The sequence below is a fragment of the Doryrhamphus excisus genome, chromosome 3 (assembly GCF_030265055.1).
Source record: "Doryrhamphus excisus isolate RoL2022-K1 chromosome 3, RoL_Dexc_1.0, whole genome shotgun sequence".
Lineage (NCBI taxonomy): Eukaryota > Metazoa > Chordata > Actinopteri > Syngnathiformes > Syngnathidae > Doryrhamphus > Doryrhamphus excisus.
The window spans coordinates 17,625,094-17,641,962 of record NC_080468.1 but is presented as its reverse complement, the minus strand read 5'-3'; the positions used below and the strand labels follow the sequence as shown (position 1 = coordinate 17,641,962).

General features: G+C 45.8%; 1 protein-coding gene and 1 long non-coding RNA gene across 2 annotated transcripts in view; one reads left to right on the top strand and one right to left on the bottom strand.

The window, feature by feature from the left end:
- celf2 (cugbp, Elav-like family member 2) overlaps positions 1-16,115 on the bottom strand; it is a 230,630-nt gene extending 214,515 nt beyond the window's left edge. Inside the window, exon 1 of the mRNA XM_058069394.1 lies at positions 16,090-16,115. The gene's annotated coding sequence lies outside the window, so the exon portion shown is untranslated. The remainder of the gene's footprint in view (positions 1-16,089) is intronic.
- On the top strand, positions 10,044-12,431 carry LOC131126628 (uncharacterized). Its single transcript, XR_009129207.1, has 4 exons — positions 10,044-10,334; positions 10,887-10,962; positions 11,426-11,553; positions 11,987-12,431. It is a non-coding gene; the product is annotated as an uncharacterized LOC131126628 (long non-coding RNA).
- Positions 16,116-16,869: the final 754 nt, after the last annotated feature.

The window sequence follows — 16,869 nt, the reverse complement described above, 5'->3', positions numbered from 1 at the left end:
TTAGCCAAAATGTCGTTATCCAAACGGAGAAAAGTAGATAAGGAGTGTAGAATTTTCAAAGAAAAATGGACCACGTCCTATTTATTTACAGAGATGCACGGAAACCCTCTGTGCTTGGTGTGTTCGGTATTGAAGGAATATAATATTCGACGCCACTACGAGACTCATCACAGCGAAAAACTACCAGGGTACCCCAAATTAACAGCCCTGGCTGCTAAAATTTTGTGCATGTTTGGGACAACCTACCTTGGTGAACAAATTTTCAATGCATATTTGTGAATGATAAAAGTAAATTGCACATTTGTCTAAGGCAGGGGTCGGCAACCTTTACTATGAAAAGAGCCATTTCACCCACTTGCCCACTAAAGAAAAACAGCCTGGAGCCGCAAAACGTTGTACGTTTAAAACAACATTGGAGGGAAAAAAAAAGACGAGTTGGAGTACTCTTGCTAGTACTGGAGATAAACTTTTGTTTTTAAATGAGCTCTAATTTATTTTTTAGAATCGTCAAATAACTCATTAATAATAATTAATAACTCAAATAACTCAAAGTGTTACTCATTTCCCTTCATGTTAACCAGTCAGAGAGAACTGGATAGCATCCTGTCTGCTCATTCAGTCACCAGTCAGAACTCAGTCAGGATGCATTCATGGTCTCACACAAAGTTGGATTTTTGTAAACTCATAACAAAGACGTGCATTTTCACCACACGGGTGCTAAAAAATATTCAAGCATTGCAAAGGGAGCCGCAACAAAGAGGCTGGAGAGCCACATGCGGCTCTGGAGCCGTGGGTTGCTGACCCCTGGTCTAAGGAAATATGAGGTGTTTCATGAAATGTTTTGTAAAAGGATAGTTCATTAAATTTCAATATTTTCCTAATGTTCTTGTGCTTCTTTACACCAAAACAAAGGATATTTTGGTTATTTATAGCAGAGTATGGTATCATTTTAATGGTCCGGCCCACTTGACATCTCCCTAGGCCGTATGTGGCCCACGATGCGAAATGAGTTCGACACCCCTGGTCTAACGTTTGCAGCATTTCTTAGTCTATGAAAGAGCAACATTTCCTTAGCCGTGACGCGGCGGGCAAGGTTGTTTTCATGAATTGATTATTAATATAGAGTAGTCTTTCATCTTATTTAAAGCCTCTAATCGCGTTCTTGCCGTCCTAATGAAATAATCCTGATATTATGAAGTCTACTGATGTAGTGCGAACACAAACAAGTGTAAAAAAACTAAATCAATATGTCTTCCAGCAGGTCGCCACAACCTGAATTGTGAATAAACAGCGGTATATTTCAGCTGAGAATCGATGCGAGGAGAAGGATGAATGACACGCCGAGGCACCTGAACACACCGCAGTCTGTGTGTGTGCGTCTCAGCGGATCAATACGTGTGATGGATTAGTGACGGCCGCGGCACACTGGAGACACGCGCTATCAAACAACGACACTTCCCATTCAGACCGGCCTCCATCACCCTCAGTGACAGTCACAGCTTGTTTTTTCTCTCCGCCTTCGGGGGGGGGGAGGCGGGGGTAGGAAAAACAGACGCTCGGCTCGGCGCTCACGCTGACCCGCTGACATTTGAGTGTGTTTTTTTTTTATGGCACTCTGCCCGAAAGCGAGTCCTGGCACAACGGTCGTCACGGCTAATCGATGACATGCGGCGTGCGGGGCCGCGGAGGGGCAAAGGTCTGGACCCCTCGCCGTGTCCTAGGTGCTATTGACGACGAGGGCGCTTTAAGAGATGAAGGCATCGCAAATGACACACAATCCGAAGCGTACCCGATGAGTGATATTTGGAACGTCCCACTTTGAAAGCTACACGGAGAACTTTCCAGAAGTCACTCAGAGGGGAGGTCCAGCCTGGAGGAGCTCATTAAATCCGAGCATGGCTGGGAGATATTCCACATCCATACATTTGTCACCGAGTCCCATGAGACGGTTTTACATTGGAAATCAGCCGACGCCGTCGAAGAGGAAGGTGACAGCCAGCTCCCAACAGGAAGTGGCAGCCGCAGGAAGGCCCTGGGAAACATCAGCTGTGTTTCGGCTGCAGAGATTTTAGCCTGAAGTCGATTTGGGGTTGTTGTTTTTTTTTTTTTGCATTTCCTGAGCCGACAACAAGATGCAGAGAAGACTGAAGCGCAAACATAACCGCCCGTGACCCGATCGGAGCGAGACGCGTCAGCCCAAATGTTTTTTTTTTCTAATGAAATGATAAACCCACGCAACAGCTGCCAAGGATATTTAAATATGAAGATGATCTGTGGAGACAAGCAGTTCCACCTTTCCCAAGGGCCAAGCGACATGGCCAACTACTGGCCTGGAGGGATGCGTACGGAAAATCCATATCGTTAAAAAAAAAATCGATATAGGAAGTGGACTGAATTCCGTTTTTTCCTCTTTGAACCCTGCAGCTTATACAGCGGTGCGGCTAATCGATGTCTAAACTCTAAAATCTTGTGACGTCTCCTTTACTCCAGAACCTACTAAATTGTCGAGTCAGCGAGGGAACGGTAGCTATTCTTTGGCTGGGCCAATCGGGAGCCATCAGTGGCTCAGAACGGGGGTGTCAACCTACTTGGAAATGGCAGAAGGTCATTACAGCGTCATCTTCAGACGGCACTTTACTAACAATATATTCATCACACAGCAATTTAACACTCAAATGGTGTGTATGCTAATATGCAAACATCGGCAATATGAGCACATGTTTATGACGCTGCAATGACGTCGGCCTCTCTCTGGTTTATTCTTAGTTTATTTTTAGCTCGTGATTGGCTCCTGTCAAATAATCCTGTCAATACATTTTAAAATCGGATTAAAATGTGTTACCGTTTGACCATTTTTATTTAAATAATGAAATTTTGACATGAGGCATTGTCGCCGGTTCATATATCGGGCAATATCAAAACGATACCACGGAGTTTAGACCGCTGACCTCGGCTCTTCCGGCGTGCGTCCGACATGCCCTCCGTCCAGCGGAGGGAGCAGGTGTGACATGTGAGCAGCTCCAAGCAGATGCTTCCTGCCTTAATTAGCCGAGACAGGGCTAACCGGTCTGTGATGGAGGATCCGGGCGCCGCAGCTGGGCCCCGGCGAGCGGCGGCGGCGGCGGCGTCCAAAAGAGCGCGCTTTGATGTATTCAAATATATTCATAGCTAAGTCTGTCAAATGTCAAGTGAGCTAATCTGGAGGATGGAGCGGCGTCCAGGAGCGTGGTTGTCAAGGCAGCCAATCAGGTGACACAGTCCAAAGGTGGGTGGGATCTGACTGATGGGTTCTGGTGGTTCGGTCCGTTTCGGTAAACACGTAGCTTTGCTTCCTTGTTGTTTTGCGGGATTTGAACACGTCTGACATTGTTTTTTTGAGGCCAACTTCCCTGTGGCCTCCTCCATTCCGTCATCACTCCTTCCCTCCTCCGGCGCCGCTTTCATCTCTCCGGCTGCTTTTCCGCCGCGTTCTCTTTATGCGCTTTGCAGTGCAATCGATGGGACACCCCGGCGCGCCCCCGCCCCCCATCCAGCCCCCACCGAAACCACAGTCGACCCCGCAACCCTGCAGCCCTCAGGCGCAGTCACGAGACCTACCTTACTCAACACTCTCGGGAGGTCCTCCTCTACAGCAGGCCGCCGCCCACTTCCTGCTCAGCCGGCGGTTAGCGAGGTGAAGCATCATCGCGGGCGATGGGCCAAAAGAGGGGGCGGATGGAGAGTGGGGGGGGGGGTTCGGGGAGGGATGTGAAAAGAGGTGCCAAGGGGGCACGGAAATCGATGAAGCCGTGCAACGGCTTTGCAGCTTATGTTCCCACACGCCAACATGCACACGCACACGTGCACACGCCTGGCATTCACAGCTGTCTGTGCGTGTCACAAGTTAAATGCTTCCTGTGTTAGCGAGGGGAGGGGGGGGGGGGGCGCAAATGAATCTCATGGCCCGCGTTGACATGCTTCCCCGTCTTAACTTCAACTCTGCCGTAATTAAAGCGGCCGTTTAACGCTCGGCGCCGGAGATCTCCAACGGAGATCCTTCTCTTACTTCCGGCGGGCGCGTGTCGCCAAAGGTCTGGTGTTGCTTTTAAAATGTCATCCCGCTAGAGAAGCGGCGGTGATATTTAAAAAGGAGAGCGGTGAAGTGGCTGTGAGAACGCCGCGAGAACGCCGTGCTCGCCCACACCAACGCGTGTCGGGCTTTGACTTCCAGAACAATCGGAAAGGAAGGCCACGTCCTGAATGATTGGCGCCAAAGTGATGAGGATAACAAAATGTACTCAATTATTCCCCGTAGGAAACCATGAAAGTCCAATTAATAGGTGCAAAATATGACAAAAAAATACATGTATGTGATACACAGTAAACCTCGGATATATCGGAAATTCGCTCACAACGGACAGATAAAAAAGAACCGATTTTTCTGTAATGCATTTCCAATAAAAATTCATTGCATATATCGGATTTTTTATAACGGATTTCGCCTATTTCGGACAAAATCTCCAGTCCCGTTCCAATGCATTTCCATGAAATTTCCCTCGCATATATCGGATGGCCGCATCGTGGCGCTCCGAAGCTAGCTGACATTCTGAGACGTTTTAAAGCAGAGTATATTTTTAATGCCGACGAAACTGGGTTATTCTGGCAAACGCTGGCAGAAAACACCCTGGGATTTATTGAATGAGATCTTAACCTCACTATTGGAAATAACGTAGGCCTGACGGGCGGAACAGGGCCTAGCTTAATTAACAATTTGTTATGCTCAGAGTCCAATAAAGTTAAATTCTCATTACCTTACGTCTCTTTTCATTGCCCAGTCCAGGTACATTGGAAACATAGTCAAGGAAGTGCCTTTTTATAACGGATAAAATCCCATTTACGGACATTTTCCGGTATACGCATATAACGGATTTCGCTAATATCGGACAAAACCAGTGGGAACAATTGAATCCGATATATCCGAGGTTTACTGTAATTAGAAACTTTGTTGTTAAAAGGGGACTGCATTTCATTCCCAATCCTGTTGTGAAACATGAACATATTTCATTCCCTTTTCTGTGCATTCCAGCGCATGAAAAGGAGTTAATATGAGCTAGCTAACAACAGACATAATGGGAAATCATAGAAAAAAACACCGACAGTGTCCCATTTCCAAAAATTACTGTATCTGGCCGACTAACACAGCGCCTCGCTAACGTGATGCTGGTTTGCCGTCTGCGGAATTTTCTCCGTGTATCAATGCGCCTCAGGAAGAAGTTTGGCTAGTGTTTTAAATCATCCGAATAGGCTAAGATGTATGATCTCAGTATGGATATCAAACCATGCAACCTTTATTTTAGAGGGCTTGATAGTGGAAATAGGAGTATCCCAATGATAGCATTGTAAGCTAGCTCATACTAATTGGTTTTCTTATGTTAGAATAGCTCACATGGCTTCTATTATTATTATTGCTGTTTTAATGTTTATATGAAATGAATAAAAAGTCAAACATAAAATATCTGAAATAATATGTGTGTGGGCATAACAAAGAGCAGAGGTATAAGAGGTATAATATTAATATACAGTTATTTCCACAATGACTAAAATGGTAAGGTGGGAGGGGGGGGCACCACCGGACGGTCATGCACACCCACGCTCACGTGCACTTTCTGTGACGAGCAACCCCTGCACACTTCACTGGCGGCCAAGCGCCACAAGGGCCCTCCGCTCAGCGGCCATGATGCCCCCCCCCCATCATCATCTCCAGCACGTGTGTGTGCGGGCGTGCACACGCACACAAGAGCCGCCATTAGGGCCTCGGTGGGGTCTGTTAGTCGTTGCAATCTGACTATGCGAGCGCCAGGCCTCGCCGTGACGGCTCCCACGCGGCCGACGCATGCCAAAAAGCGCTCAATGAGGATTACCCCCCCCAACCCCGTCCCCAACTTGTGTAGTTGAAGCGCGCGAGGGCTCTTAGATGTAATGGCTTCTAATGGAATCCAGTCAGCGAGTGGCGATGGAGAGCCAGAATGCAGACTAATGTCGGCGTGCACTTCGCCCTTCATTCCGTCGACGCAATTACCTGCCTCGATAGCGCTTTGTGTGACATCTATATGCATATGTTTTAGTCCGCACGCCACGTGGATATTAGAAAGGTTTACCCCTCCTTCCTGGCGCCGACATCAAGAGAAGTCGTGGGAGGTTTTATTTTACCGCTGAAAGCTATTCCCGCCGCTGCGCACCGATACCGCGTCAGCACAGAACAGCAGCGCGTCTTCGCCCGCAGCTCATTCCTCTCTGGAAGGGTTTTCTAAACACGGCCAGCTGCTGGTGGCGCGTAAATGGCGGCCGTGCAGGAGGCGACCCAGCAGGCGGCTCTGTAAATGAGCTGTCCTCGCAAGGGGAGGGGGGGGGCGGACAAGTCCGGAAAAAGCATCGCCTTGGTCCTGACGTACGCAGACTATAAATAACGGGCCAGAAAAGCATCAGCAGAGACAAAGTCATGTGGAGCTTGGTGTACGACCACGGCCAGGACCGTACGGTTACAGCAATTAGCAGGGAGGGGTGCTAGATGATTAGGACGTATGGACGTGGGGGGCTGCCAGAAGCATTCCGGAAGATTGAAATGCACGTTGGCAGGAGCACTCTTATTAATATTAATAAACATGAAAAAAGTTACGTTTTCATATGGCGTCAAAAAACAGCGAAATCCACAACGCCACGGCTGTTTCCAAGAACTTCCTGTATACAAGGATGGTTATTGTGTACTGCTCTCGCCAGCGCCGTTTACGCAGCCAGAGCGGAGTCGGGGTGACTAGCACTTTGCGGCAAGACGGATCGGATCAGGACCACGGCTGTGAGGCCGGAGTCAAAAGAACAAAAGATATGGAAAAACAAAATGTACAATGAGGCTACACGGCGTACGAGTTAGCGCATAGACCTCACAGCAAGGAGACCCGGGTTCAATTCCACCCTTGGCCATCTCTGCGTGGGTTTTCTCCGGTTTTCCAAATTGTCCATAGGTATGAATGTGAGTGTGAATGGTTGTTTGTCTATATGTGCCCTGGGATTGGCTGGCCACCAGTCCAGGGTGGGCCCCGCCTCTTGCTGGGATAGGCTCCAGCACCTCTGCGACCCTCGTGAGGATAAGCGGTAGAAAATTAATGAACAAAAAGTAATATTATGAAGCAAATTAAATATTCAAATATTCATAATATTTTCTTTTTTAATTAGGTTCTAATGTTCAGTGAATACACTGAAAATATTATGGGAATAAAGTCATTAATAATTAGGCTGCACGGTGGTCTAGTGGTTAGCACGCAGACCTCACAGCTAGGAGACCAGGGTTCAATTCCACCCTCGGCCATCTCTGTGTGGAGTTTGCATGTTCTCCCCGTGCATGCGCGGGTTTTCTCCGGGTACTCCGGTTTCCTCCCACATTCCAAAAACATGCTAGGTTAATTAGCCACTCCAAATTGTCCATAGGTATGAATGTGAGTGTGAATGGTTGTTTGTCTATATGTGCCCTGGGATTGGCTGGCCACCAGTCCAGGGTGTACCCCGCCTCTTGCCCCAAGACAGCTGGGATAGGCTCCAGCACCCCCGCCACCCTCGTGAGGATAATCGGTAGAAAATGAATGAATGAATGAAATGTACAAAAACAGAAAACGGCATGTCGTCGCTATGGGCGTGGCTCATGGTCAGCGACAAACGAATGCAATCGGCGAAACGCTTCCCCAACGCATGTTCATATTTTCGGGGCATATCAACGATATATTCCTACTTTTCTCCCTTTCAACTTTGCGTGACCTTTTAATGTCACCGCTGAGTGATAAGTAGCAGAAAATCAGGCATTTGTAAAGGAAAGCTGAGTCATGTCGGGGCCGACGGAGGTGCCGGCGAAGATGGCGCGGGGGCTCCGGTCCTGACTTGTTTACCGGAGGATGAAGGACTTTTGTTCCTTATTTGGCAGCGACAGTGCAGCCTTTGGTATTAAATGCACGGTAGCGACTACAAAGTGAGGAGCTACGGCAGGAGGAGGAGGAGGAGGAGGAGGAGGAGGAGGAAGATCACAAGTTGACACACTGACAGATGTCTTTGATTCACCTGTAAGCCTCCGCACGAGCGCTTCACGCCACCACGACAATCAAGTGTCTTTACTTTGTCGAGCCTTTTATTCAATTATTCATCTACTTATTTATTCATCTTCGCGGCTCAGCGTCGCTCCATTGAGCCAGCAGATGCTTGTTGTGGGGGTTAATTAGCGACTTCAAACGGCAATAAGCGCGGAGACGGCCAAACGCTTTGACACACGCAACTGCAGCCTACTCCGAGCTGCCTGCAATACCTGATGCTGCCTGGACTTTACACGGGGGCGCTGTTTGGCATTGTTAAAAGTCAGAGGAGACATCATTCTAATAAAGTATGAGGGAGAAAAAAAAAAATTATTTTATTTTTTTGTCATTGTGTCGTACGTGGAAGAGGGATAATATTTTATTTTATATATATAATATTTATATTGTAGTGCTTGGTTACCGGTACATAATTCACCCCGGAACGATCGATAGGGGAGTGGTTGCCACCCGGAGGGGTGGGCGCGAGGGAGAGGGGTTTTCTCTCTTCTTCCTGTTGTGGTTTTTGAGACGGTAAAGTTTTCTCCCAAATTCGACACTCCGCCTCAGACTCTAGTTCTTCGGCACTTCAATATATATAATATTTAGTCTTTATTCTAGTAACATTATATCATTTTTCGCACACCTAATTTTCCAAAAATATGACAATTTTACTCTCATAACACTGCATTTATTTAAAAAAAATATTTTTTTTGGTTAAATTCTATTTTTACAACATGCCACAGGCCGCACTTTGGACACCCGTGGAGTAAAAGAAGAAGAGAAGCAAAACAAAAGCAGGAACGTGAACAAACCCGAGCACAAAAGGAGCGGGAGGATGATAGCGGACCTCCTCCGACTGCTTTTCATCAGCCTGCCAAAAGCGAGACTCATCCGAACGGACTGAATCCCAAAAGCTGGCAGAGTGACTGAGCACCAAGGAGAGGCGGCCAAACAGGAGCTGCAGGAGAAGTTCAAATAAGACCTCTCTTTCCTTCGGGACTACAAGCAATAGCCCAAGTCTCTGCTGACCGCGAGTTGATTCCATCAGCGCTCGGATCGGCTAAAAGGAACCACGGGAAAGTAGGAGGAGGGAGACGGCGTTCGTATTTCCAGGCTGTTTGCAGGGTAAACAAGACGACGAGCATCCGCGGATCAATGTAGCTCCTGCTGCAAATGCCACTCCGGCGCCATCATTAATCTTTGGCCACCAACTTTGGGAGATATCGCTGCTGATGAATAGCAGCGAGGCCCGCGCCTCAAAACAAAAGCAAACTCCTTCCGCCACGCTGCCCCCTGCAGGGCGGGGAATGAACGTCACACGTGCCAATGTCAAAGAAAGCAATTAGCCAACCGTTGGCACGTCCCGCTCCAGAATGACTAATGGCCGGCGGGGCGGGTGACGAGTGTCGAGGGCTGATAAATTATTAGCGCAAAGGCTAACTCCTAAAGGGGGGGGGCGTGTTTCCGAGGTGAGGCGTCGGCCCATAGGAGGTGTCAAAGATAAACGCGGACTGACAGCCGAGCGTGGCGGCTAAATGCTAATGCACTGGCTGACATTTGTGACGGCCGCCCGGGTTAGCTTCGATGCTGCCAAGTAGCCCAGAATGCCAGACGTGGCGGCTCCGCCCCCACCCCCCCCCCCCACGGCAGTCCTTACCATGAAGGGCAGCCGGGGGAGGGAATGTCTTCATCAGCTCCCCCCCCATCCAAACCCTCCTGATAGCTTGACGTTCCACTCTGAGTCAGGATCAACATTTGCAATAAAGTCACCCTCCCCTTCTCTCTTCAATTGCCACTGCTCACATCCCTATTCCATGCCTAAATATGCCCCCCCCACACACACACTTCATGTATAACATCACCACCGATGAAGAATAACAAGCTGGGGTGACCAAACGCCCTGGTTTCCCAGGACAAACCCTGTTTTGTGTCTTTGCTTATGCACTCTTAAAAATGCTGGGTTATTTTTTTGACCCAATCGCTGGGTTGAGCCTGTTGGGTCATTTAATTGGGTTATTTTTATTGAGTTGGGTATTCTGAGAACCCAATTCGCTGGGTTATCTCTGTTGGGTGCTGAGTTATTTGCTGCTGGGTTGTGATTTCCATTATATTGTGCTGGGTTATTTTGGACAACCCAAAGCGTTGGGTAGAATTTTGAACACGAGCAACAAAGCCCCGCCCACAAACTTACTTCGTTCGGACCCCACATTTCATCTGAGGAGACCAATTTCAGCACGGAGCAAGGTTTGTTACATGCCCACTATTGTTTTACCGTAGAATTGACTTTATATTATTATATAAAGCTTCATAAACTTGTTAAAATGTAAGTTCGTGAAGCACTGTTGAGTACTAGCTTCAGGAATGGATCGGTAACCTTAGCAAACTTCCATTCCCTCCAAAAGTGGCAAGCGAACACATTCGCTGGCGAGCTATGGAGGAACCAAACTATGTTGTTGAAGTTACAAGAGACGTGCACTATGTGTGATAGTTATGAGGACAACGTCAGTTATCTCGTCAATTTGCCATTTTATGTGATATCAAGTTAATGAATCTCGTGAATTAATACGAGCGTGCTGATGAACCGGTGTTTTTTTTAAGCTAGACTGCTGCATGCTAGCGGGCTTCCGTTAGCCACCGATAGTCCACTGTATACTTAGCAGTTTCAACTAGTTTGGGCGCGAATTCGACGACAGTTTTGTAAGTCGCATATAAATGTAGAGAATGCGTTTGGACTACTGAATCTTATTTCATTTCATGGTATGTTTGTTCTTATGGACCCTCTTTGTGATGTTTCAGTTCGCTGAAAAGCATCTATGGATGAGTTTATCAGTTCCAAATTGACTGAGAGGCAGCTACCAGGGCTGATTGAAAGGTAAGTCATCTTCATGCCTTCATTTTATGGGTATTGTTTTACAGTAGCTACTGTGCCTACTATATGTTCTATACATAAGAAATGGCGGTGGGTCAGTCACCGTAGCTTGTACCAATACCCAAAATTTGATCTGATTTTGATTGTGATCCATCTTGTGATTCCAATATATATTGCTGTTATAGTCAAAAAGACAAACTGACAAACCCTCTATGGTACACATTATGATCCCAATTGGTAAAAAAAATGTTTGGGGTGTGTTTTTGTGTTTTAAAATAGACCAAGTAAACATAATCGAGACATTTTCTTAATATTATGTTAGGGTTGATTGCAATACAACAACACTGCACAGTAGTGGAACATATTGAAAACAAGACAGTTTTATCTAAAATTGTAATATTATATTATATTATTTAAAACTCATGTTCTCAACAATCTGGTAATGACACCCATAATTGTCCTACAGATGCCAGGGGAGAAGTCGCCCTGACGCTTCTGCCCATCCTGCTCCCTCCGCCTGTGTTTAAAAAGGGCAGGAAATTGGTCCGGGCGAGTATTCAGGAGGTGAAGAGAGCCTTCATCGATGTTAAGCCCGTAAGTAATTTACCTTTCAATAGAAATTAAAATGTAAATGAATTGTGAAATGACTCCAGTTGTTCTTTTACACAGTTTTAAAGAAGGACTCTTTTTATGAGGAGCTACTTGAAAAGATTGTATTTCGTGGAATGTGTGACAACGTAACATTTGGCTGTGTTTCTCATTTCATGAAGCACTATTCTTACAAGTTGTAACTTGGTGTAAGTTGTTACTCCATAGTGATGTGTGACATGTAAACCACAGACCAAACATAAGACTGGCCAAACCCCCTGAATAAATTGTTGAACAACACGCCATTGAATTTACAGGTGTCATACTTCTCCCTGTAGAATATATATTGAAATAGCTTCAGTAGAGAGCTGATGACAATTGCTCTGCACTGCTAGAAATACTTACAAAATACTTACCTTTTTTTCTTTTCTCATCGTAGGTCGGAGCTAACATGGTGGAATACTTGCAGCAGGCAGAATCGCCTACCCATTTGTGCTGCTGCTCACAGAGCCTCTTGTTCTATGTATATATCACTCTCTCATAGCTGTCCCCCTCACCCGTTCTTAAAATGTTATTTTTTTTGTACATAATTTGTTCATATGTGAAGGAAATGTTGTGAGTTGTTATATTTGTATGTTCTGGAAATGTTGAATTTTAATAAATATTTTATTGTTACATTGGTGTCATTATCATTGTAATATATTATTAATAGTATTAGCATACAATAAAAATAAATAAATAATAATTAAAATATATATATAAATATATATGGTATATTGGCAACCCAACTTGCTGGGTTGAAATAACCCAGCCGTGTAGTTAATATGAACCCAGCGTTGGGTCATTTGAACAACCCAATGTACAACCCAATTGTTGGGTTAAGAGAACCAACCCAACTTGTTGGGTTAAAATAACCCAACGCGAGGTTGGTCCTATATTTAACCAGCGTTGGGTTGAAAAACAACCCAGATTGGGTTGTTTTTAACCCAGCATTTTTAAGAGTGTGGATACTGTAGTTTATTACAATTAGTGTTTCATTCAATAACATTTTCATATTGCTCAACTATTACTACTATTTAATTACTATCTTTTCATATATTTCATTTATAAGCGATAGAAAGTAAAAATACAACTCTAAAAAAGACATTTTCTATTATCATTATCATACGCCACTGGACGCAATGATGGTGCATTCAAGGACAAGGTGTGAAGGCTGTACATGTCATGTTTACCGTGCCGTGTTGCTACCTCGTTTGCTTTTCCCCATCAGACACCCGTGGAGTTCATCCGGGTCTGACGGTTAGTTTGTGGCCAAGCTCTCCTGTTGGCGATAACCCCCCCCCCACCTCCAGGCTGATTCCCATCTCCACCCTCCATCTCCTCGAGCTACCCAACCATCACATCCGTGCCCGACTCTTCCGGCTGGAGTCATCCCGTCTAAGCCTCTTTCCGCACGGTCGGGCGTGGCGGGGGCGCGGAAAGCGGCGTCTTATTTGCGGTGTTTTTAAGCACCGAGCGCCACCTCGGATGGAATCTAATTAGCGGGCGGGTGTGCCGAGCAGGAAGTCAGTGAGCTGGACGCGGCGGAGGAAAAGAGCGTGCGTGACGCCTAACGCCTTGTGACGTGCCGGCGGAAAGCTCACACACACGTGTGGAGACAAACCAGATAAAAGGTTGAAATATTGCAAGATGGAAGGTGTACATTCACGAGAAAAAAGTCCCACATTTATGAGAAAAATAACTGGAATATTACAATATAGTAAATAATATATATTTCTTAAATATAAATAATAAAATATTTATTAAATAAACATCAATAAAGTCGGAAACCTACGACTTTATTCTCCAGAATTTACAAGAAAAAAAGCCGTAACATGACGTCGTAACTCTACGACAAAGAAAAAAAGTCTGAATATTATGAGGATTAAGTGGGACATTCATGAAAAAAACGTTGTAAATTTATGAGAAATATAACTGGAATATTATGAGAATAAAGTTGAATTTTATTCTCATCAATTTATGAGTGAAATGGTCGGAATATTACGAGAATAAAGTATGTTTATGAGAAAACTGGATGAAAATAAAGGTGTAAATTTAGGAGAAAATGTGAAATATGACTTTATTCCGCATGATTAAAGAGGGGGGGGGGGTTATCGGAAGTCATCAACTCGTTACCAGACTTTTATTGCAAATGTGTGAATGCGTGACGTATAAAAGACAGGAAGTGGTGTCGTATTATGGGATGTGACCCCAGTTAGCTTAGAGATTAGCCCTCTCTAGCGACATAATCAGATTTTGGACCCCCGAGCGCTGATCTCATCTGCTGAACCCCCCCCCCCCCCATTCGTAGACACTTTCTCCTGTCCATCCTTCCTTGCTTCCTTTCCTTCCTTGTCTTTGGACTTTTGCTAAACGAGCTGTTGTTGCTCGTTAGTGCCTCGGAGGAGGCATGACAATGAGTCCACATTAAAGGCCCGGCGAGTCGCTCGCCAGGTTTGTTGTGATGTACCCCCCCCCCCCCAGTTTACACACACACACACCAACACGTAATGATGGAGTGTGGGTGTTGCTTTCATGACGTGCTGCCGTAATTAAAAACGCCACTCTGTTTGACAAGGCGGGGAGTAGGAGTGGGGGGGGGGGGGGGGGTCTAAGGGGAGGCAGACAGAGGAGAGGGCATGGGGTGGAAGGCCAGTCTGGTGTGGTGGACCTTTCTTTAATGAGGATCCTAATCAACCACGGAGAAGCTGCCCTGAGACACCCCCCCCCCCCCCCCCACCCCATCATTAGACCAGGAAAACCTGACGGCCAGTGGTGGAGAAAGGGGGTGGGGGTTTGGGCGGTAAGTGACGGGGGCGGGGCTGAGTCAGAGGAGGAAAGTAAAAGTTTGTATCCATTTGGACGGGAACACGGCTAGCCGTCATTGATCAGCGGTCTCGTTCAGAGCTAATGCGAGCTACACGGGGCGGCCCATTTACGTCAACATGTGTCATTTACAAAGTGCCCGCAAGGCATTCTGGGTACTCCAGTGCGAGGCATCATGAAGTGTAATAAGGTTAGCAAATAATACTACTAATAGTAGTACTACTGATTTCTATGCTACCTTGCATCGCGTCTGCACCGTGTGTGGATGCCCTGCCTGACTGAAGGGCTCACTCCGTTCATGCCGTTGTTCTATGGAACAAACAGGCCATGGTGCTGAAAGCCTCTTCCTGCCTCTTCGGAAGGGAGAGCCCAGGAAAACAGACACCCATTGTTTAGATGTATACATTATCCCCCCACCCCCCACCGAGAAAAAAGTCAGTTTACAAGAATAACGTTGTAAATTTAGGACATAAAGTCGGAATATTAAGAGAATTAAATCATACATTTTTGACCACAAAGTTATATTACAAGAAAAAAAAATAATATTAGAGAATCATGGTTGAAAAAAAAAATTATTCTTGCTTCCGGTAAGCTTTTATTTATAACGTGGCAGCAAAACAGAGCAGTTTAAATTCACCACATATTTTTTTTGTAACTTTCCGACTTTATTCTCAAAATTTTTTTCCCAATGCCGAACGCTCAGGTACAACCCCGAGTGCCTCGGGACCAAAATCTTTTTTTTTGGGCGCATGTCTTGGATTTCTGCATGACTTCCCATTCCACCGTGTTAGGAATCATTTTCATCCTGACCTGCTTGTTTCCTTAACTCCAGTTTTATCCCTTCACAAGTGACACTCCGGTTTGATGAGGGGAAAAAAATGTTTCCCAGCAGTTATTTGCATGGCATTAATGCATAATAAGAACATTTTTGTGGTGTATTCTGTCGGCTCCACTTGGCCTCTGCCCACGGCAAACACTCCTCGCAGAGCGCGTCATTTAAATTCCGCTCCTCAAAATAAACATCGCCGCTCGGAGGTCGCCGTCGCCACATTAAAATACTCACCTGTTTTGTTCAACTAAATTATGAAGTGCAAACAGCTATTTTTAATCCCAAACGTGGCGGCGCCACCGCCGGCTGAAAAATCCACGCAAAAAAAAACAAAAAAAAATTTGCCCTCAATAAGATTTGTGCATTTAATAAGCAAATGATTCTCAATCATAAAGCTCTTGCCAAAGCAATTAGTGGCACATTAGAACTTTGTGATACATTATCTGGTGTTGACAGCCTGGGGGGAGCTGTGCAATCAAACATTAATTATTCATTGGGTAATTAAGTTCATAGGTGTTTTTCTCTGACTTACCGTCAAGACTTCATGTCTTGTAATACCGCTTATGCCCGCAGGCGGCGACAGTGAGCTACATTTGTGGATTTCTGGTCCAAAAAAAAAAAAAATTTTTCTATAGAAATAGGATTTTAGATTCTAAAAATAAAGCTTTGAGAACAAGATCATTCATTTGGAGCTGTCAATGAAGACAGAGGCTGAGCTCGACAATAAACAATGAATGTCACACTTTTGACAGCGTCACTTCAAGTCGGAGGCATCTTTTCTCCTCCTCTTTAAAACGCAACAGGAGGGGAGACGGAACCATCAGAGAAATAATGAGCTGGAAATGTACCTCTCGTCTTTGACGCCGTCATGGCACGCTGCTGCCACCTGAAGGTCCACGGCCACACTGCAGCACCCCACGTAGCGCCTCCGCCAAGGCTTCTCACCTAGGAAATAGGACAAAATAACTAGCGTTCATTCATTGAATAATTAGAGTCGGGATGTAATTTGGGAAAAATACACATACATTTCTTTAAATAATTGAATTGAATAAATAATAAACAAAATAACAAGAAGAGAAAAATAATGAGTTGCCTCCCCATCCCCAAAAAGGGTTGGCATAAACAACATAGTAAGCTCGTCTCATCTTTAATTCAAAGGTGTGGACCAGAACCAGAACGGCGTGTTGGTCTTTTTTGTGCCGCGCGGGACGGGAAGGTCTTTGATGGGATGAGTTGCAAAAAGCAGCGAGCAAAGCGGGAATCTTTTGTGCTGCGAGCGAGCGACTTGATCATCACAAACATCAGCAGCGAGCTGCTGCAAGTCGACATCAAGAAGAAGAAGAAGAAGAAGAAGACGACCGTTCAGGATCAAAGTGCAATGAACCCGCCCCACAACACCGGCCCTCCCCTGCCTGCCAACCACCCACAAACAACAATATTCCAGCATTATTCCCCCAGAAATCATGCAAGGCTGTGATTGTCACCTTATTAGTCGAGTTTGAAGCCACCAGCTGAGGCCAAGAGGGAAGAGGAGCTTGTTATGGCCGGCGTCCATCCATCCATCAGTTGGGCCCTGTGCACACTCGTCTCATCTAACGAGGCGCCTTTTTCACCCCACACAGCGCAAG